Raw genomic sequence first — 23,768 nt, forward strand, 5'->3', positions numbered from 1 at the left:
ATGGATGTACGTCACTACATATAGTCCCCGCCTACGTTTGCTAGGACTGCACGCGAAAACTTCACTTTTCTCCCACAAACTCTGTTGCTCGTGACCCTCATGTCCCTGACCAATCACATCAGAGTAGCCTGGCGGAAAGGAGGGGATTAGACAGATGAATTGCAGAACAAATCATTTGAGAGTCAGTCAAGAAGTAAGGTTAGAATAACTGTCTATACTAACAAAATAATAGTGTAAATGAGTTTAGGGGTGACTCGAAAGCGGTTGCGCTTGTGGTCTCTCTACCGCATATGTGAGATAAGCACACGTGACGCGCTGGCTCAGAGTAGGTAACGTCTTGACCGCTCAACGAATAGAATAAAATATCACATCGTTAAATATCCCCATCTCTCTACGATGCACATCGTAACATTTAAGCACAATGTACTGCAAAAAGGACAAAAAAAACATCTTTAGCTACCTGTTTCTGAAAAATGCATAACACCATAGAGGATTTGAACAACATATTGGTGAGTGAAAAACAAAATGGTAATTTCTAGGCGAAAAAAATGCATATGGAAATACATTGGATTACAACAAGTACAATACAGTATGCAAGTAGTTTATCCTATTTAAAATATACTGTATGTTTCCAACATATAATCTTTAAGGAGCAATGTGGAGATTTTAGCGGCATCTAGCGGTAATGTTGTGAATTGCAACCAACGGCTCAGTCCACCGGCCACCCCTCCCTTTCACAACGGTGGCTTGCAGGACCAAGGTGTCACGTTTCTGCTTCTTTTTCGAAGGAGATAATATTTAAGAAATGTGCTATGTACAGTAGTTCTTCCGTTTAGGGCTGGGGTCTTCAACTTAAAATAAAGTTAATGAACCCTCCTTACCAGCCTAGGTGCGGAAAATTAAATACCTAAAAACATGAATCGGTGGTTTTTGGGAGACCAAAGAAATCTGCAATATATATTATGTTCTCCTTTGCATAGGCATATCTTTTCATATCTATAAGATGACATAAGTAATCTTTGACAAAATATATATTTTAATGCTGTTCTGTAATGCTTTTTAAGTGGCTTTGTTATAAATTATTAAAGATCAACCTGTAACAATGTCTGACAACAATATAATGAAGGAAACAAATGCTTTGTGCAAAATGCCTTCATCTCTAAACCTGCACCGAACATACATTCATTTCAACATTACCAACTTTAAAAGATACCAAAATGTACTTTTCTGCTGAACTGAGATTAATAGCAGCATCAAATTGTGACCAAACGTCCTCTGATTACATTTCAGCTCTATTTGTGGCTGCATCTGAAAGTGCACTTTTTTACTATTTACCCATCAGTAAAGGGTTACTTATGTTTTCCTAATATCCACTGAATTCTTAATGTACATTCATATGCTCATTGTTGGGCGTTAAGTGAGGGAGGACCCGTCTAGATCGCTCATCCTGGGCTTTGAGCTAATTTATTTTCTGTCCCCTTACCTCGGATTGCTTCATGCTAATTTCTTCAAAGTGTCTATGTCTAGTTTCATATAATGGCGTTTGAGGTATCCACATTTGACAACCGGAACAGACTCCGAGCAAATGAGACACTCCAGACTCGTACACATCGATGCAGGAAGAATAAATGCGTATCTGCCATCCCATTCATCTCGAAAAACGTGTTTTTCAGCATCAACATTTTTAACCATTTTCAATCACTGACAGTTACACCTGTCTGTGGGCAGCTCTTATTGTTATTTTTTTATTAAGTTGAATAAGACAATATACAACAAGATGTACATTTTGCAGAATGCATTTAATAAAAAATATTAATTTTAATACATATTAACATGTACATCCCAGAACAAAAAGCCAGAGTCCAATGTCCATTATTCATATATCCCATATTCATGAAGAATATTAAAAGACTTTGTTGCGTTTTTATTAACAATGCTTTGCAAACTGGTGCAGTAGTCCTTAAATTTGGCTTGGCTCCTTTGGATTTTTTCTTATGTATGTATGTATGTATAAGATGTATGTAAATCGCTTTGGTTAAAAGTGTCTGCTAAATGACTAAATGTAAATGTATATGAATTTTTCCCAAAATGATTAATAGTTGTACAAAATTATTGAAGTCATTATTTTTTCACTTGATACAAATATCAAAAACATTTAACTTACACCTTCGCTTTTTCTTTCGATAAAGTTTTCCATAATATCCACCCTAAAAATATTATTCTATATACTATTAAAAGAAACATATGGACTATAGATTCTCTCTCTATTGAACAGAAAACACAGGAATAATCAATATCTATCTGAAATATCTCTAACACACTTTTAGCTGGATATATACCATGTAAAATTTTAAATGTAACCTCTTTTACCTTATTATTTAAACAATATTTATCACTAATACACCAAACTGTATTCCAGTTCATAATTCTTAACATATTGGACCAGAATAAGCTCTTATAAATAGTTGTTTCTCCTAATATAACATTCATTATATGTTTATTAGAACAACTGTGTTTATAAATATCGATCTCTCCTATAAACATGCTGTCTTTAACACAAATTGCCTCAGAAGTAACACTTTCACAAGCTCTTACAAAATGTATTAATTGTTGAGGAATGGCATTAAATAAAATTGCATTCTATTTTGGTGTAACTGGGAACCCAAATGTGACCAATAATTCTCTATAAATTGATAAATTACCACTTAAATTAGCACAATATCCTTTTCATAACAACTTTTGTAAAAGATAGATATTTTTTATACTGAATACATTTTTATGCATTTTTTATGTAATTTTATTTACATATATTTATTTGGGGAGAAATTATGTTTAAACAAGAATCCAAGCCAATTAAACTTGTTTGTGGAATGAGTCAAATTTTGTAGGTAGTTTTTCAATTTTAAAATCACATCACAATAAAAGATCTATGCAACCCATCAAATCAAAAACAAATTTTGGAAATGTGAAGACATGCTATCTGAATATTTCATTAATTTAACTAAACAAATTAACTTTTAAAGCATTTTTTAAGGTTTCAGAACTACTTACAGATAATCCACCTTCGCTTTTTGGTTTACATAAAATATCCTTTCTTAGATAATGTGGTCTATTTCCCTATTCAAAAAATTAAACAAAGTTTGGTCCAATTCTTTGTATATCTTATGGCATATCAAAAGTTAAAGATACATAAACAGATCTTGGTTTCCCTTCTGCCTTAGATAGTAAGACTATTCAGGGATAGATCTCGTTGAATCAAAATATTAAATCTGGTTTTAATTGTATTAATCGGTGCACCGCTCTCGGCTCTCTTCACTGCACGTATGAACGTAGCAACAATGCGCATAACTGTCCATTGCACTGTAAGACCCAAACTGCTACTGACCGGCACTTGATGTGTCTGGTATAAATTTGATTGGATTAGAAAATAACTTTTGCAGTTTTTTTACTTCATTATGTCAAAAAGATTTGCGGTCCGGACGGACGCATCTTACGGTCCGGAGTCTGCAAGTTGGCGACCCTTGGTTTAGGGCTAGGTAGACAGAACATGCAGAATTCCTTTGTAAGAGGACCCAAGTTGTATGTAGATGGAAATAGCTCATTCTAAGGTAATAAAAACCTAAAGCTTCATTATGTGAGGACTTTATACACCTCTGAAGACATAGTTAAGTTTATTATATTGCATTTCTGACAATAGATCCTTTTACATATAACACCCAGCATCTTTAATCGTTATACAAATTATCTATACGTATTGCTTACTGTTAGTTGGAGCTTAAACAAATATTAAAAAATACAACATTATTGTTAACGTTATTGACTTCAACAATTTCCTATTGCTTGTCTAATGTAGCTGAGAGCTAGAGTCATACAGTATACAATAGTGTTATCATGATACAAAATGTCTTTCTTTGATACAAAACTTAAGAAAAGTATTTAGATACCAATACTGAACCGATAGCATGCAAAAACAACATACAGGTAGTATTTTAATAATAGATGTTGAGACATAAATAACTTAAATCCTGTTACTTAAGTCTGTTTTATAAACTCTGAAAGCGCTGAAAACTTCAGTGTGTTCCTTCTTGACATGTGCACGATTAATGGTTACCACTAAATCCTGCTGGAAACCGAGCTGGCTGCGATAATGCAAGGTATCTTTTAATTTACTGATGCTTAGTTTGTCAGTGAAGCACCGTTCTGGAATCAGTATAAAATGTTGCTTGATCTAAAAGCAGTGTTAGTTTGAGCCACGCAGCCATTTTAGCAGCACGTCACTCCCGGATAATCGAAAATGGGCATAGAGGTGGGACTTGGTCGGAGCTGAGGCGCCTGATTGCTGAAACCACTTGTCCCTCAACTGGCCACGCACCTAATTTTTAGGCTTAATTTAAGTTAAACAGGTGAGTTATAAAAAAATCACCTTCCTCAAAGTTGAAGTCAAATTAATACATGTAAATGCCCTCAAAATTGTTATGAACGGTAAAAATAGCTATGTACTAGATTACTGTAATGCACTGTTAGGTGGTTGCCCTGCAGGCTTATTACAAAAACTACAACCGGTCCAAAACGCGGCGCCTCGAGTTCTTACTCGTACAAAAAGTATGAGTATTTTAGCCCGGTTCTGTCAACGTTGCACTGTTTACCTATAAAGCATCACATTCATTTTAAGATATTGCTTAAAATGTTTACCTATAATGCCCTACATGGTTAAGCTCCGCAGCATTTGAGTGAACTTCTATTGTATTACAGTCCTTCACTTGAATTTTGCTCTCAGGCATCCTGTCAGTTGGTAATACCTAGAATCCAAAATCAAGTGCAGGTGTAGATCTTTTTCCTACCTAGCGACTAAACCTTGAAATAGTCTGTTTGTGGGTATGTCTGTCTTCTGTGTTTTCACCTTTTCCTTGTTTTTACAGGTATATCACTTTAATTGATTTGCTTATAGTCAATATGTCTCATGTACAGATGCTTTGTAACATTGAAAATTTTAAAAAGCATTATTGAGTTGAGTAGACTCAAAATCCACATTTTAAAATGTCTAAACATCAGTACATTAGGTATAGTATCAAATACAATTTGGAAACTAATAGCCTTCTCATAGAACTAACTTCACTTCACTTCTTTTCAAAGACATTTTTTCAGGAACTTTTTAGCAACTGGTGTTTTAATGCATTTATAATGTTAACGTTGAATGAGCTTTGGTTAAAAGTGTTTTACAAATGCAAAAAAAGTAGTGTAAATGGAATTTAGTATGCATTTGCCTTGCAGTGGTAATGTTTCCCTCAGTTTTTTATTTTCGGCAATCTCAACAGGTTCTAGTCATTTCTTTAGCTTCTCTAGTGTTATTACTCCCTGAAGTGCAGCAATGCTAAACTTCTTTCATGATTCCATTACCTCTAGCAAACTGACATTTCTGTGGGTTCCACGCAAAGTCCTTACTTGCCACTTGCTTACTACTTCATATGAGGCAGACGCTGCCCGGCAGGAGAGATCTTTCAACATTGTTTCTATCCCATTCTTTCCTGTTAGCCTTATTTACTCGCAGCATGTCTCACTCAAAACACTTTGATAAATTGTAAACAATTTTCACACCGCACCGGAACTCTTTCCTGAAGGTATCAGACAACCACAAATTGCTTTGCCCAGATGGCAACTACAACTTCAATCTGCGAACAATTTAAGAAATAAACATCAGTAATGTAGCAATTGCTCCTACCGATGAAAGAAACAACAGTAATTAATTAATTAATTAATTTATTTATTTATTTATTTTTAATTAATTTAGTCATTTGGCAGACGCTTTTATCCAAAGCGACTTACAGTACACTTATTACAGGGACAATCCCCCTGGAGCAACATGGACTAAAGTGTCTTGCTCAAGGACACACTGGTGGTGGAGGCTGGGATCGAACCAGCAACCTTTGAACAGTACATGTACTCATCTACACATACCATTGAATGCTATCCACAGTGTGGAAAAATATGCAATCAGCTGTTTTAATCTTCTCTAAATTTGCTTTGAAATAAACTGTAGGCAATAAACTGATCATAGAACACTGAAAAATAAACAAGGAAAAAAATGTTCCAAATCCCTGATAGAAATCTCCCATGAGCCACAGAGGAAATTTCATATTAAACTTGTTTAATGAGGTTCATAAATTTCTTAAAGCTCATTATATAGACCTACAGAAAAAGGGATTTTGATGTTCGGTAAATTCAGTTACAAAATACAACATCATAAACGACAAACATTCAGGGCTTGTATTTTTAAAGCTTCTAAGAATCCTCTAAGAAAGCTCCTGATTTAGCTTAAAACTTCTATGTAGGAGTCTTAACTTAAAAATGATTCAGGACCAAATCTAAGAGCAACTCTGAGCAAGTAAAAGAGAAAAACGTTTATCTTAGAGAGGAGGCTGACTCTGTTGCAATGTATGACAGTCTTTTGAAGACTGTGATTGATTGGTTGGCCAATAAGGAAATAATAGCTCTGTTTCGTAGATGTTAGCTTGTCTCCAATAATATATGATATAATGTGTTGTGTCTAGGGCTGCACGATTAATCCTGATTCTCACTAAATATCATAGATATCGATCCGTTGATTACGACTAAGATATCGCAACGATTACAAAACCTGTCAAACATCATCATAATAAATGTATTTTATGATTATGAAAATACCTGATAAGGCTTGAAAAACTGTGATAGAAATAGAGGGTATGCATTGACGTCACTTTCCCACGTGAACACGCCGGGAAACGTTCCCTTGAGTGGTAAGACTAAGGCAAAATGGCTGCATTCAATAGGAGGGACAAAAGACCGGGTCTAAAAGACGCAATTAAACTACAAGCAGCTGGATTTGACGGTGATCCTTAGGATTAATTTATGACTTACAAAGGAATCCGGTGTTCTTAGACGGTCAAATTTTGCGTGAAATTTAATTTCCTGATACTGTAACCATTCATTTTGTGTTTTACCACTCAAGCAGGCTAATTCCGGCGTGTTCACGTGGGAAAGTGGCGACACCTGCATACATTCCATATCCCCATAAGCATTTCCTGGACCTACGTGGGGTACTTTTTCTGCAGTGCTTATTTGAAGTTACTGTGCGAGAGCTCTCTCTGGCTTTCAGATGCAGCAGCATTTAATCATATTTCTGAAGAAAAGACAAAAACAATTGTAGTAAATCGCCTTATCGCATGCAGTTAGTTAACAATTTATTGTGCAGAACTAGTTGTTGATTATTAATTTAGTAAATGCATCTTAAAAGTCTCCTAACAATTTTGAATCATAAGAACTTCTTTAAGGGTTAAGAAGATGCTTTAGGGATTACTTTTTTCCTAACTAGGATCCAGTGTTCTCACGATACCAAACTTCGGTACCAGTCGGTACTACATGTGATGATACTTGCATTTCCCGGTATCATTTTGAGCGCTGTTGAACAGATTATGAAGACCTTTGATTGGCCATTGTGTTTCCAAGCTCACCAAACCCGGAAGCGTGTGAAATCATCATTGCATCGCACTGTCTAATGAGCATTACACATATACACACGGAAGCATTTGTTTTGACTTTGACAGACTTTCAAGCGCTTGTATATCGCAAACTATAATTACTTAGCCACTGAGCAACATCCAGACATCTTTACTTCTACACCATCACCATATCCTTGGCCCACTTACTCTTGCACATTTCGTGAAATGATACAAAATGAAAGTAAGCAGTAAAATGAACACAAAAAAAACATCTATCTGTGCTTTTTTATGTAAACACAACTCTAACTGACACAACCCATCTGTTTCAGTGTCATGACATCAGCAAGAGTTTCTAATAAAATTCATTGTTCAGAGGGAGTGAGTATTGAGTATTTATTTAAATGAGTTAAATGCCAAAGTGTAATACTCTATTAGGGTATGTTCAAATGAGTCTGTGAGAGAGCTCAAGGATAAAAAAATGCTTGTTTCAGCAATTATTACTCATTTTAAAACATGCTCTGTTATTTTAAATTTCAAAATTAGATAAAAAGAAAAGATGCATATTATATCCTTCGTGGAGAACAAAATCCAGATGACATATAAATAATTATAGCCAAATACTACCTGGCAAATAACTCCTGTTTGTAAGACCTGCATGAATGTGTGTGTGTGTAAAGCACTCCTTAAGAAACTGAGTTTGGGCTATCTACCAGATGTATAGTGAGTTTTGGGAAGATAACTCCCTCTGGGGTGTCCATCCCTGCCAGGGCAACATTTTCCTTCTTTTTTTATCTAATCCTGGGATCCAAGCACTCATCTGGGGGAACCCTGTCACATATCTCAAGCAGAATGTCTCTCTTACTCCCATCAGGGTAATGTGATACCAGTCAGAAGCCACTAATGGACTGGGATTGGATTCACAAGACCTATTACGGAAGGACCAACTCATACACAGAGAGATATTTAGCTTAAAGCTTTGGTCCAAAATAAAAAAAATCATTTTTTATTTTTTAAAACCCAGCCCACCTGAAAATTACATAAAAAATTGCCACTATTATATATTTATGTTTTTTTAATAAACAAATTACCAAATGAAGAGAACCAAGAGGGAAGTCCTCAAGGGGCGTTCACATTATAAAGATATACACTCACCTAAAGGATTATTAGGAACACCATACTAATACTGTGTTTAACCCCCTTTCGCCTTCAGAACTGCCTTAATTCTACGTGGCTGTAACGGGGTGAGAGACACGACACAGACAGGAGGGGTGATAACAACAACCCCATTGGGGCATTTATTGCACAAATCCACAATAAACAAAATAAAAGGTTTCACCCAGGGTGCTCGTAACATAAAGTCCGCGCTCGTGCAGTTAGGTCGTTCACGCTCGTGTCTCCCTCGCTGTCCTCTCACTCTCTCGCGCTGGGGGTCAAACGAGGACAGCGGTGGGTGCGACTAACCAAGGACCCTTAGTGGTGTGAGCACGCTTCTTTTATGCCCGGCAGCTAATCAGCGTCAGCTGGACGCAATCAGCGTTAGCTGCCGGGCCGTTTCCAGGGCGACGCTGATCCTCGGTCGGCGCCTCGCCACATTTCCCCCCCCAAGCGTCGACCTGGTAACCGGGCAGCTCCTACAGGAACCTCGGGACGATAGTAGGGGTGGGAGGGAAAATATCGCCTTATAGTCCGACCCATACCGACTGGAAGACGGACTGGAAAGGCCGGCTGGAGGACGGAACTGGATCGCCGGCTGGCACACTCCTGGTACACTTTGCCGGCTGGCATCCGAACGGGACTCCCACCTGTGCAGCGCTCCATGACGGCTGGGCCGCATCTCCTGTCGGCTGAGTAGCTCGGTCGGGCGGCTGAGTAGCGGTCTCTGGCGGCTGGGTAGCTCTGTCGGGCAGCTGGGCGGCACTATCTGGTACCTGGACCGCGCTCTCGGTCGGCTCCACAGCATCTTCTGCTGGCTGGGATTGTCCCTCCGCTTGGCGCCATCGATACCTTTGTCACTCTCTCTTCGTCGTCCTCGGTTTCCTCCGGGTTGGACGCTGATGAGGAGAGCGTGTCCGTCCCTCGATGGACCCAGGAAACACGTACCACACGAACGCCTGCCGAGTCGGTCTCTCTTTGCCTGCATTCTCCACCAGTGTAACGGGGTGAGAGACACGACACAGACAGGAGGGGTGATAACAACAACCCCATTGGGGCATTTATTGCACAAATCCACAATAAACAAAATAAAAGGTTTCACCCAGGGTGCTCGTAACATAAAGTCCGCGCTCGTGCAGTTAGGTCGTTCACGCTCGTGTCTCCCTCGCTGTCCTCTCACTCTCTCGCGCTGGGGGTCAAACGAGGACAGCGGTGGGTGCGACTAACCAAGGACCCTTAGTGGTGTGAGCACGCTTCTTTTATGCCCGGCAGCTAATCAGCGTCAGCTGGACGCAATCAGCGTTAGCTGCCGGGCCGTTTCCAGGGCGACGCTGATCCTCGGTCGGCGCCTCGCCACAGTGGCATTGATTCAACAATATGCTGAAAGGATTCTTTAGAAATGTTGGCCTATATTGATAGGATAGCATCTTGCAGTTGATGGAGATTTGTGGGATGCACGTACCTCCCGTTCCACCACATCCCAAAGATGCTCTTTTGGGTCGAGATCTGGTGACTGTGGGGGCCATTTTAGTACAGTGAACTCATTGTCATGTTCAAGAAACCAATTTGAAATGATTTGAGCTTTGTGACATGGTGCATTATTCTGATGGAAGTAGCCATCGGAGGATGGGTACATGGTGGTCATAAAGGGATGGACATGGTCAGAAACAATGCTCAGGTAGGCCGTGGCATTTAAACGATGCCCAATTTCCACTAAGGGGCCTAAAGTGTGCCAAGAAAACATCCCCCACACCATTACACCAACACCATAATTGCATTAATGAGAAATTGAACATGTGTTCCTAATAATCCTTTTGGTGAGTGTATATATTACTACAAAAAAAATCTTTCTTAACTTAAGTTTAACCAGTCTGTCTTTGTTTACCGGTCTGGCTAGTGGCTAATAATATAACTTATTTAAAATCTAATTTATAATGTTATTTTGATCCATGTTAATTGATTAAATAAACAACTTGTTGAATTGGTTGTGTAACTTTGTCGCACTTAAAGAAAACGGATGGGACATTGAAATCTAGCGGTAGAGCTTGGTATAGCAGTCAAAATTCAAAATATTAAAGAGGCAAGTTAAACCAAGTTCTTCTGTTTTGCTTGTTATCAGAAATAATCTACAGTACTTCTATTGTTTGTGGATGTGTACTGGAAGTTCCGTCCAGAAACACAGCATGGGCTGTAACATTTGTTTGTGTTGTTTAAGAGTGCTCCAATTGATCGATCGCCGATTGTTTTCGTTCGTTGATTGCTTTAAATAGCTTAATCGATGATCTCTGTAATTGTCGATCAAATGCCTAAAAATGTGTGAGACCGTAGCGTAGATAGAGATGGGCACAAGCACCTGAGTACTCGGACGCAACAGCAGCGATCAATGATGAAAAACGATGATAGTTTGAGACTATATATCAATTTTTTAAATACAATTATTTTCTTTCTTTCGGATTGGTTATGCTGGCATTTCGGGTGGTACCCAGATATTTGATTAGTTGCGTTACGAGAGTTTGCGGTCCAAGTTCAGAGCACAGATAAGAGCATCTTGAAAGCGAAATGCAACTGGTTTCACTTTGATAATCTTGACGAAAAATACAGTTAAGTGCAAAATTTGAAGGACCAAGCTTCATACAAAACATACAAATCTACTACAAGTTTGATTTGTTATCATCTTACACACACGCAAGCGGCGCAATGCAACATGGCAAAACAAAAAGAAACAGAACAAGGCGTTTGTTGCGTCTCTTCGGGCTGCATCCAGTGGGTATTGAATTTTTGTTTATAATGAGATCTAGTGTTGTATTCGCGTACCTCGCACAGACTATTCTATGATGAATGCATGGCCAAAAAGTCCACAGATGAACCCACTTCGTCGCAACAACCACCACAACTGACATCAAAGCAAACTTCAATTGCTCACGTGTTTGAAAGTAGCACACCCTACGACAAATCTTCATGAAGGTAAGAACAAATAACAGACGCCATAAGGTACCTTACTAAAGATATGGTGATGATTAATTCGGTCACAAAAGATGGTTTTAGGAATCTCATCCTAATGCTCGATAAAAGATATCCCATTCCCTCCCGTATGTTTTTTACTCAAGCTATCGAAAAGGAATCGAAAGAAGGTTGAAGCTGAGCTAAAAGAAGTGGAATATTACGCGACTACAACCGACATGTGGTCCAGCAGGACGACTGAACTCTATCAAAGTCTCACTGTCCTTTTCATATGTGAGGATTTTGAATTAAAGAGGCGTTGTTTACAAACGTCGTACTTTCCCATTGACCATACGGGAGAAAACATAGCTTCAGCGTTGATTTAACTATTTAAGGTCCTGTTGTTATTCTCTTAATTTGTCATGACAGTTTTGCATGACAACTTTATTTAAAAAAAAATGGCCACAGTGTTTGTGTGGTTTTAAATAAACAGTGGCATAATGTTACAATAGTTTGTGATTATGCTTTGTCTTTCTTTGAAAAATTCTGTTAAAACCAACACAACAAACCTAGCTCTTTTTTTAAATAGTCAATCGCATTTTAAATCGCAAATCGCAATTTTGGTCAGTTAATAATTAACGAGAATGGCAACCGCATTTCACTATCGAAGTAAATACCGAAAAACGCAGATAGTGACATCTTCACAACTTCACAACTCTCTGTCTCTCTCCTGCTTACAAGTGAAAGTGACATCTGCGCACGCCTCTACTCCTGCTCTCATTGCTGCCGTGTGGTCGGGCTGTGTTCTTTTCCGGGAGAATTGTCCAATAAGTGACTAAAAAAGTTACAAAACAGTTTTATATGTTGGAAAAAACTTTCCTGTACAATCGCTTGGGTAGTGTATCGAGCAAAGAAATACTACATCATACGCCCAACTCGATTTTTTGAAAATTAGTTTTTGGAGACATGTTTTCTTTCTACACATTTTTCAGTCCAAGTTATAATGCAGGAACGTAGGCATGTTCACCTAGGTCAAACTAGTTCATGTTGGGCTTGTTGATTAGCCATGTAATTTGACTTGGTACAAGCCAAATAGTATTTATTCTAACTTGACTTGACAAAGCTGCTGGCGTCTGTTTAACATTATAATCCTATGGAATAAACGTTCCAAGCGATTTTTTAAACGTCAGCGTCACCATCTTTTTCTGCAGCTCGGAGCGTCTGTCTGTTTTGACACCACAGATTTTTTTAACCTCGGTATACCTTGAAACCGGTAATCGGCCCATGCCTAATTGTGATAATCTTTTTTTCAGGCTGCAATTAGCGTTGTAAACAAATATCAACAAGGCTAAGAACCCGGGTGGTATAAATAAAACGCAAGTCTGCGCAGCCTGCGTGGAATAAAGACAGCCTGCATGGTATAAAGAAGACACGAGTCTGCACAGCCCGCGAGGAATATAGACAAAACGAGTCTGTGCAGCCCACGTGGTCTATAAAGAAGACGCTTTGAAATGACAAAAACACCACCACAAATCTATTGATGCTGTTACTATTATTAAATAAGCACTGTTTAATTAAATGGATACATACCTATATCACCTTAATCAAGCTCACTGTTCTTCAGTGTACTGATGACTCATCAGCTCCCTAAGTAGCTGCATTTACATGGACCATTATAATCCGATTGTAATAGGTTTAAAGGTCCAATATCGAATTAAAATGCTCCACATAAACACCTCAATCGGAATAAAATGGCTAATCCGATCCTAATTCCATTCGGATTGTGAAGGGTGATTTATACCTTTCTAATCTGCTTGACGAGAGATGAAACATGTGATCGGATTGACAACTGAAACTGGAAATTGGGCGCATATGCAATGACGTCGAAATGACAATCACTTAATAAAGTATGATGCATGGAATGCGTGGTTGTTGAATGACATGACTGCTGCGTTCTTATTTATGGATGTATCATTCTAAAATTCTCATTTCACTCATCGCTTAAGAAGTGGTGCTGCACAAAATGTACACCAATCCTGGCATCGGACGCTCATGAACAGACACCTTGCTTGGGTATATGGAATTGGATTTTTACTGCTTGATAAATACAAGCAACTCGACACAGATAGTTTGTTCACCTTTCTGTGACACTCTGCAGACAGGCTTGTGTATGACATAAAAGTAAAATGTGCTTTTGAATCTCTCTTGCGGTACTACTTTCATGTCATACGCTGGAATTTTTTCCAGCGCTGCATTAAGTTGAACCCTCATCATCTCCCATTGAGGATAAACACGCTAGAATCATGGCGGCGGTTTTGAACAACTATTTTTTTTGTTTTAGTTTTTAATGCAAGTTAACAATTTACAATATAACCCCTCTCTCATATAAATCAAGTGTGACAAAGTGCAGTCAAGCAGAATTCCGTTTAAATGTCTTGTCAGAAATTAATACATAAATCCAAAGCGCCATGCATGGATAATTCTAGCTTCAAACACTTCAAGAGATGTGCACACATACAGTGGCCTCTTTCCAATTCACCAGGAATTAACATTCAAAGAAAATCCATTACTGGCACATGGGAGAGTCAGTAGTACCCTGTTTTGGAGAAGAAAATTTTAGTTTCCTTTGTCAAGATTTTACTGTTATTACTTTACAGCTGAAATTCAGAGGTATTTCAGATTAGATGCCTTTAAGAATTTCACAAAGCACTTAAAGAGTTTCTCCTCAGTAAAAACGGATCACAATATAATTAATAATCCTGTCTTTCTGGTCAACGTCACGACCGACTTCACACCTGACAGATTTCAGACCTGTACAGTTCATACTAGTTACAATTAAAGTATGCTTTCATATCTGAGCAATCCAGCATCTGTCTTGTGTTGTTCAAACACTGCCAAGACAAAACCTCAAATAAACCAACGGCAAACATTCTTAATGTGCACAAACATTCCAAACAGATTTCTCCACAAGTAAAGCACAGGATATCAGCACACATTGTCATTCGTCATCATGACTCATTTACTAACATAAACCTTTAAGATGGACATTATGGATCCAACAATACACATGGATCAAATGAATCAAATATAGGATACTTTACTTAAACCACAGTAAATGGTAACTTATACCATAATTCACATATCAGTAACCACTCACATATTTTTCTTCAAAAGAAACAGAATATTAAAGGTAATGATGGTAAACGGGTATTTCTGTCCCCAACGTCATGCCAAAGGAACAGTTCACTTGTGTTGCAACGGATCACAAAACTCAGGTGTGAATCTCAATATATATCACCCAGCCCTGATTTATTGTTTATCTTCTAGGCTATTTCATACTGTAGGCATGCACTATTAAAAAAAATAACAATATTTATAACAAATAAATATGATATAGGGCTGCACGATAAAACGTTAATAAACTGCATGCGATAAGGCGATTTACTTTGTTTTTGCGCAGTGCTTTAGTGAAGTATGGTTAAATGCTGCTACATCCGAAAGCCAGAGGGCGCTCTCGGCAGGCCTGCAAAGGTACAATACTACATGTAGTTCCAGAAAATGCTCATGGGGATCTTACTCTTTTTCTTTTTTCAAGCCTTCACTGTATTTTCATAATAATAAATTATATTTAAAACAATGATGTTTTACGGGTGTTGTTTTTTTAAATGCCCGTTATAAGCTTCTTAAACTCGTAGTGGTTTTAGACAGAACTGCCCTATCTACTGATCAAAGAGCCATTCTTAACGAACAAGCTGCGCATAAACACATAATCGAAATCATCGCAATATCATAATTGCACTAGAAGGGTCGATTTAGGCGATATTAAGCGAAAATCACAATTGATCGTGCAGTCCTAATGCAAACGTACAGTCAAAGTACAGCTGACAAATGGATCCCTAGAGATCATATTATAAATGTGAGGTGTTATTAGGTGGCGATCATGGAGTAAGTATCCTTACTGACTTTCTCTCATCTTCTCAAAATCATTACTGAATTATGAGTGAGTGGCGCATCAAAATTGCTAAAGTGGTGAGCGCTTGCGCATGGATCACGTCATTTGCACTTTGACTCAACACAACATTACTTCAACTTTACAGCTAGCTAACAACATGGTCTATGTTCAGATAGACATGAGAATGCACTTTCACATTGTATACTCGTCGAAATACTGGAGAGAGAGCAAAAACGCTAAAACTTTTACCGTGTGATGAATACACTTACAGTAAATCCGCGGGTCACATGCGTTCTGAACCGCAGAGCAAGATCCCAACAGCATCCAATAGCTTATCTAACCAACCTAGTTCACCCGTCTTTATTTACACACCCTCAAGATGTTCCAAGATGAACAGACAGAAGGCTCATTTTATGTGTCAGTCAGATGTGTGTTCAAGCTGCATTTGCGAACGTTTGCCAGTGTTACATAAAGACATCTAAAGATGTAACATTATTCCCTCTCAGTTCGTCACTATACACGCTTGGCTTCTTTCTCTATGGGGCATGTGTGGATGTCAGAACATTTAACTGGAGGTAAAGCAATCCTTACAGTTCGTTCATCTATTGAAAGTGCGTATACAGGTCGGCCAATCTGATTCCTTCCGTTAAAATTAACTTTTTCAACAACAGTCACAATTCCGGTCTGTGACTGACCTTACATATTTAAATAAAATCGGATTCTTTCCAGTCATTGTCAAAAACAAAGCTATCAAAACGTGCTCGCTAGCATTAAAAAAAGTGGCCAGGGGAATCTTTCAGCCTCCACATATGCTCAGCCACGAAAACGCGTCACAATGTTTACTTACAAAAAAGGGGTCTATATTATCATTCATCTATCAAAGACTTTTCCCCTGTCCATGAAGAAATGTCACTGAGAACCTCTGTAGGCTTTCAACTTGTTTAAGATTACCGGTATCAAGGCCGATTACCGGTATCAAGGTGTACCGCGTTTGAAAAAGTCACGATTTTAAAACCACTAAAATGTTCTGTTATACCGTTTCCAAAGTATGAGCTGATTTTTATGTCTCATCAAAGAAGAAAAGTGCAAGAATCCATCAGGTTCTGTGCTATATTTTGTTTATGCTTTGTTTGCTCATCCACATTTAATTTATTTTTATATGTATGCAATGCATGCAAGTTTAATTACTAGTAGTGCATGTAAACAGATTTCTTAATAGGGGTGCCATGCTTTCAAAAAGTTTGGAGACCGCTGTTTTAACCTGACATACTGTACATGTTTACTAGTGTACTTAATATTTACAATGTTCAATTGGAAAGAGCAGGTTTTTACCCAGACATTTTAAATAGCACAATTAAAAGCTGCTATCGCAATACTACCATACCATGAAACTGTGATATTTTTGCTTAAGGTTATCATTCCTTCAAAATCTCATAGTGTTGATAAAACATTTTACCAACCCATAATTTACCTCACATTATATAACAAATATATATATATATATCTTCTCAGCAATTAAAAGCAAAAAATCTACACAATCTAACTGGAACCTGTTTACATAAAATTATTGGAAAGTTTCCTAAATTGAGAAACAACAATCATTTGGGGAACCATAGCAACAAGAACCATCGTTAAACAAGCTTTGGAATGTGTAGCCCACTGACTTGAGGGTTCCCTATCATGTGATCAGTTCATGTCTTCAGAATATAAAACAGTGTTGCGTGCTTTTTCTTTGCACACATAACATTTCCAAATGCTCGTAATCAAATGAATCAATAGCAATTATTTTTTCATCAAAGATATATCTCACTGAACGCAATAAATTATATCACAAGGTTTATATGAACCCATCTTTCTGCACAGCATTACTTTTAATACCAAATGACACCTAGACCAAATAATCATTATAGATGCATCCGATCATAAAATAGCGTGCTGCTTTTTTTGCGTGCGTGAAAATGTATGGTTCGATTTATTTGTCGCAATGAAACTTCCCTAGTAGTGTTTTACGCATTTCAGATGCAAATGCATTACTGATACTAAATGACACGAGGACAAGTGTCAGTCCACAGGAGAAAGAATGTAGTAGAAAGAGAACACTTGTTTCCAACATGTAGATATCTCCAGCTCTCTTGGGTCGTTCATGGTATACTATTATGTGTTACTGTCGTATTTTACATGTATGTAAAACGCGTATTTAAAACATAAGTAATACCCACCCCCAGAATTGTTACAGTTAACAATTTTCAATGCATACACACAATCACCGGACACACAAGACAATGGCAGGTTGCAAACTACCACATGCTTCATCGTTTCACCCCCTCCGACCTCCTCTAATAACTTACCGCGCAAATGATGCCTACAATTCCGTATTAATCCATCAGCGTTAATTTAAGGCGGAAATGGAAAACTGTTACTCCATTTTCTTCGTTTTCGGTGCGTTTCGTTGGCGCTGTGTGATGTTTGATTGGAGATTAGTGATTAGAGGCTATGGTGAATGCTAAAGGAGTTCACACACACACAGATGCTGAGACGAGTGGGAGGCGGGGCCGAGGAAGAGAACCAACTATGGCGAAGGCATTGCTCATGAATATTAAAGAGGTAACGCGTCTCTTTAGATGTCCGCTCGCCCAGCGGACATCTTTTCGTATTTAATATTCATAAATACTCCTTTGCAGTAGTAGTATTCTTGATTTCGCAATGGTATTGCGTGGGAAAAATCATTCATACTATTCCGTTTAAATTAACTACTTTAAATGGCTCAAATGAACGATTAGTTCCTAGAAACGTTCTACAGACACAGAGCTCAAACATGCAGTCGGGGAACAAACAAGCAGGAACCCCCTCTGCTTTCCCCAAACCAATATGTGCACGAGCATACCGTGACGCTTTGACTGGTCACCACCCAGCGCAGTTGACTACATTTACGTCTGCTCTTGAATTATTAATTAGAAATTTGGACGAGGATACATAATAGTGAGGTTTTAAAACAAGAATATCCGTTTTTCGAAGTTGACCTTAACTTAATAAGGTAAATGATGGCAGGAGACACGACGCAAAGGCAAAATACGTCCCCCTGACCCATGTAGGTAAACAAATACAAAAACAGATGGAACGCGTACGTCCCATGTCAACCTCGTAATGTCCCTGCCTACCACAGTATACAGTTTCATTTGGCAGCAGCTATTAGATGATGAATTTGTCGTAAAAAGCGCTACAGACGCATCTGTTTGCGGCGAAAAGGTGCTGTCAGGCGTTTAATGTATGCGGTTTGGACAAAGAGACTGGAGGAATGCAGCGATCGCGTGTTGCTCTGTGTTTGCGTGAGCGAGCGCGTGTTGCTCTGTGTTTGCGTGAGCGCGCGCGTGTGTCCCTCAAGGCCTGTTTATGGTCGAGCCTGGCTCGCTTCGCGAGCCTCCGCTGACCGCGCGCGCAACTCCCCAAGCGGTCGAGACGTTTATGCTTGACGCGTTCGCCGTTCGCGTTTGCAAGCTGCTCTCAATGCGTCTGTGGGGAAACGGAGACGGAGGGTCCCGTTGTTTTTAATCATTGGCTATAGCTTAGGCTCAGACTGCAACCCAATTCTGTTTGATTATTGGACCCTGGTATAATATGTGAGCTGAATATCATGCAGAGGGAAAAAATGCATGTTTTGAAAAGTGCTACATGACATTATTTTTTGAGTGCCATGTAGTGGTTTACAGGAAAATAAAATCAAATGGGCCTTTTACCCCATGGAGCACTTTGCTAAATCATCAATTCATTTAACATACAGGTCAACAAAAGCACGAAGATTAGATTAAAACCCATAAATGTTATGTTTTTATCTTGGCCACAAACAATGGCACATCATTAATTATAATGTTTACATTGTAATGTTTCATTCTGTTTAGGGTTCAGGAAGGGATTTAAATTAGTATTTGTAATTTTTTAAGCATTTAGCAGTTTAGATGTATGGTCCAATATAGACGGTTTCAAGGCATTTGAGGCCAGATCTTAATTTTCGGTAAAATAGATATTATATAATATAATAAAATGTTATTATTAATTAGTATTCATATAAATTAAATATAAATAGTTATGTTTATTATAAGATACTAGACAGATTAATCAACAAACACAATCTAGAAGCTAACTTCGTGCCAGGCAGTTGTTTGAGATTGATTTATTGTTGAGAAAATATTTTGAGATTAATTTATCAAATGTCATGTGATGTGGATGTCCAGTATAAGAAGATAGAATGACAGTCTTTCAATGTAACTATTATTTGTGTGTTAAATGAAATGAATTTACAATAACTTCTTATTAAGTTTACAATTAGACCTTATTATAACTTATTATATCGGCAATTCTGGTTCTCATGTGTTTTTTATCTACAGTGTTGATGTACTCAATAAAAGCATTTTTATGCCATTTAGAAGCTTTAAACACTATTACTGTATGGCGGATGACATTGTTTCTTGTGGTCTTTCCGCTTAATTTACCTTAAAACACTTACTTGACAAGGCAAGTATTGAGTTGCAATCTGTAAATATAGAGAGCAACCACTGTTGGCGTACTGTAGATATTTGATTTGTATCAAATAGTACAAACTCAGCAGCATCCTGCATTAAGGGGTTGCCATGGCAATATAAGCGACAGGGACATAGGTATCCCCGAACAGACTCTAATTCAATGTGTAGACAGTTTGGCTGAGCCAATAGTTTGTAAATGAGCATCTAGGGAGACCAACCCAGCCTGACAATAGGAACAGTCTCTAAATTATTCTGTACCTTATTCTCAGCACTATACTTACAATACAAACAGAACAAAACAAAAAAATGTTTCATGCAGTTATTTTTGTCATGATGCTAGGATTGTTATTTTGTTGCTACTGTGTTCTTCTGAGTGGTTGTTAACATAATTCTTCGGATATTTTTGGTGGTTTCTAAATTAATTTTATCCAAAATTTTGTTCAGACCCATAACTTCCAAATAAACATCATATCAGGATTCTTTGCATATGCAAGCCCCACTAAAAAGTCCAATTAAAAGTGAAAATTATCAAATGTAAATGCAAGTTAAGAGTAAATTATATTTATTATGCATGTTGCCACCATTGGCCGAAAACAATACTTCACCTTTAAGTAGGGTCCATGGTAAAGTCTAATTTACACTAGTCTAGCCAACGCCAATCAGTGTGAAGCCCCTGATGGTGTTTGTTGCCTTAATGCGAATGTTAAAATTTGCAATGTTGGTGTTTGCGTGTGAAAGTGAAGCACATGGAAACATTTGACCTCTCCTGTGATGGGCTTCTTCAATGACCCTGTTGAGTTTCCTGTTTCCCATCCCTTGCTGAGCAGAACCGTGAGAAACAAGATAAATACAGATCCAAATATTCTAAATAGCACACCACTGTGACCTTTTTAAAATCTATTCTCCCATCATGCACCAAAGGCACTGACGTTGGATCTCTTGGAAAATAATTAGCAATAAAGCAGACTTGTCAACATTTTTTAATTAAATTTCATCTGGTTAAATATGTTTTGAGGTCTCTTTTATAAAATGTCAACAAAAAATTATTTCCTAAGGTTTTTCTTTAAAAAACAAAGTAATTGTAACATATGATGAGAAACCAGGCAAGAAGCAGATCCACATGGAGTTGAACTTTTAATAAACAAATTAACATAAACCAGGTAATCCATGGAGTAGACAGGAATAAACACAGATAACACAAAACAACATACCCACAACGACTAATACAGACAACTGTAACACTAGTGCTATTTATACACAGTGAAAATTAATTATGAAACAAGTGAATTGTCACGGTAACTGATAAAAGGTGTGGTTTACAATAAATGTCCATGGAAACAAACAAGGGGGCAAACAACATAGAAACAAAAGGGAAACAAGGGGCATTTCCCAAACGGCATTTATGCGCCCTTGAAGGGAAGCCATTTGTAGGGGGCGTTACAAACAAAAGTGAACACCTTGAATCCCTTCGTGAAGGGCCCTTTCAGAAGTGCATTAGAGAAGGGCACATGCCATGGTCACTTCAAGGCAGTGAGTTCCATTTTTGATCACATGATCTTGGATTACGTTTTCTCGCAACACATTTTAGGGCAAATATGATGCAGGTTTTTGAAGTTACCTACAAATGAAAGTACAATCATTTAGTTTATATATGTTTAATATTATTTTTGTCAGTGTTACATATGATTTAATGGAGTTAAAATATAGTAAAATATAATTTAGTTTACAGGAAAGTATGTTTAATATGTTAAACAATATGTTAATATAGTAATGTCCTTCACCCTTTAAAGATTTAACTTCAAGGGCTCAGTCCTTCGAAGGGAGTAGGGCATAGGGATGGACAAGATATCACCCAATAGCCCAAGACTGGTTGCCCACTGAAGCTAAGCAGGGCGCAGCTTGGTCAGTACCTAGATGGGAGACCTACTGGGAAAGCTAGCAAGAGGTGTTAGTTAGGCCATCAGGGGGTGCTCACCCTGTGGTCTGTGTTGGTCCTAATGCCCCAGTATGGTGATAGGGACACTATACTGTAAAAAAGCGCCATCCTTCGGATGAGATGTTAAACCGAGGTCCTGACTCCCTGTGGTCATTAAAAATCCCATGGCACTTCTCGGAAAACAGTAGGGGTGTAACCACGGTGTCCTGACCAGATTCCCTTCCATGCCCCTTGTCAATCATGGGCTTCTAATACTCCCCACCCTCTGAATTGGCTCTATCGCTCTCTTTCCTCTCCACCGATGGCTGGTGTGTGGTGAGCGCACTGGCGCCATTGTACTGTGGCTGGCGTCACATCATCTAAGTGGATGCTGCACATTGGTGTTGGGTGAGGAGAGACCCCCCTCATATGATTGTAAAGCGCTTTGGGTGTACGGCAATACGCAATAAAGCGCTATATAAATGCCTCATTCATTCATTCATAGGGATGTTCACTTCCGTTTGGAAAATGCCCAAGGTACAATACAAAACAGGAGAGAGGAAGACAGGATAATGACATACCCCTCCCTTGAGGAGTGGCTTCCAGACAAGCTGGAGGCGAAGGGCAGGGCGGATCTGGCAGCAGAGTGGGTAGAGCACGGGAGTTCAGGGTGGAGCAGGAGCCGCTAGAGCAGGAGGTGGAGTCCAGGGCGGAACTGGAGGCACAGCAGGACACAGAGTCCAAGGAGGAGCCGACAAAGCTGAGGGCGGCGGGCAAAGAGGAGTCAGCACTGCTGAAGGCGAGTACCAGAGCAGAGCCAGAGATGGAGCTGTTGGAACTGGAGGTCAAGTTGTAGTCAGCAGCTTAGTGGGTAGCTACAAGAACAGGACCAGAGACAGAGCTGACTGAGCTGAAGGTGGCGGCCATGGTGGTGGTGGCAGAGCATAGTGCGGGGATCAGAGCAGCGCCAGAGCAGGCAGAATTGGTGGAGTTGATGCAGTATCATCGACTTATAGTATAGCGACTGTGTCTGTTTCCTGAACCAAACAAATACAATGTAGGATCTTGTCGGAGCAAAGGTTACTATTTGGTATCATAAAACACTACAGGCTCTCACCAGGGCCTCTACCAGTTGCCAGTGTGTCTGGTCCAACTGCCCCATCTTAACACCTTCATCACTGACCAGGACAGTTTCCAATACCCCCCTGGACTTCCATGGTGGTTCTTGGGGGAAGACAGGATGTTCACCAAAGAGATAAAAGCCACGTGGGCCCTAGAGACTGAAACGCATTCTTCCTAAAGAATTTATATTTCTCTCTCCTTAGTCACAAAAGACTAGGTTTTAAATGTATATACATGTATTCCCACATTGTATGCTTGTCCCCATGTTATTCAGCCTCACCTATAACCTCAAACTCATGTGTGCTTCTGTTTATATTTACATTCTTATACAAACTACAGGTCAATGTACTTATAATCCTTTCATGTTTCATATCTAAATGTTTCCCTCTTCATTCCTTAAAAGATGGTGTATAGCACAGTAATGTTTTTTATACCATTCTCATTTTATCTTATTCTAAGAGTATTACAGCTCCGAACCTCTAGGCGACCATGAATGCAAATGAGCTATTGAGGCGGACAAAGAAACATGTTTTCGCGCCCAAAATCATCCCAATGTATTGGATCACCCACCTCATCAAGACCTGACTCTCTCCTTGGAGACAGCTTCTTTCGGCAGTTTGCTTCGGCTGAGTTCATTCTACCTTCGTCAGCAAATCCAGTTCAAAGAAAGAATCCGATGGATTGAAACCATCACA

General features: G+C 38.7%; 1 protein-coding gene across 1 annotated transcript in view; it reads right to left on the reverse strand.

Moving 5' to 3' along the window:
• Positions 1-18,055, reverse strand: part of plppr1 (phospholipid phosphatase related 1) — a 50,913-nt gene extending 32,858 nt beyond the window's left edge. The window contains exon 1 of the mRNA XM_056737285.1: positions 17,868-18,055. The gene's annotated coding sequence lies outside the window, so the exon portion shown is untranslated. The remainder of the gene's footprint in view (positions 1-17,867) is intronic.
• Between the last annotated feature and the right edge of the window lie 5,713 nt (positions 18,056-23,768).

The sequence above is a fragment of the Triplophysa dalaica genome, chromosome 22, assembly GCF_015846415.1.
Source record: "Triplophysa dalaica isolate WHDGS20190420 chromosome 22, ASM1584641v1, whole genome shotgun sequence".
NCBI lineage: Eukaryota > Metazoa > Chordata > Actinopteri > Cypriniformes > Nemacheilidae > Triplophysa > Triplophysa dalaica.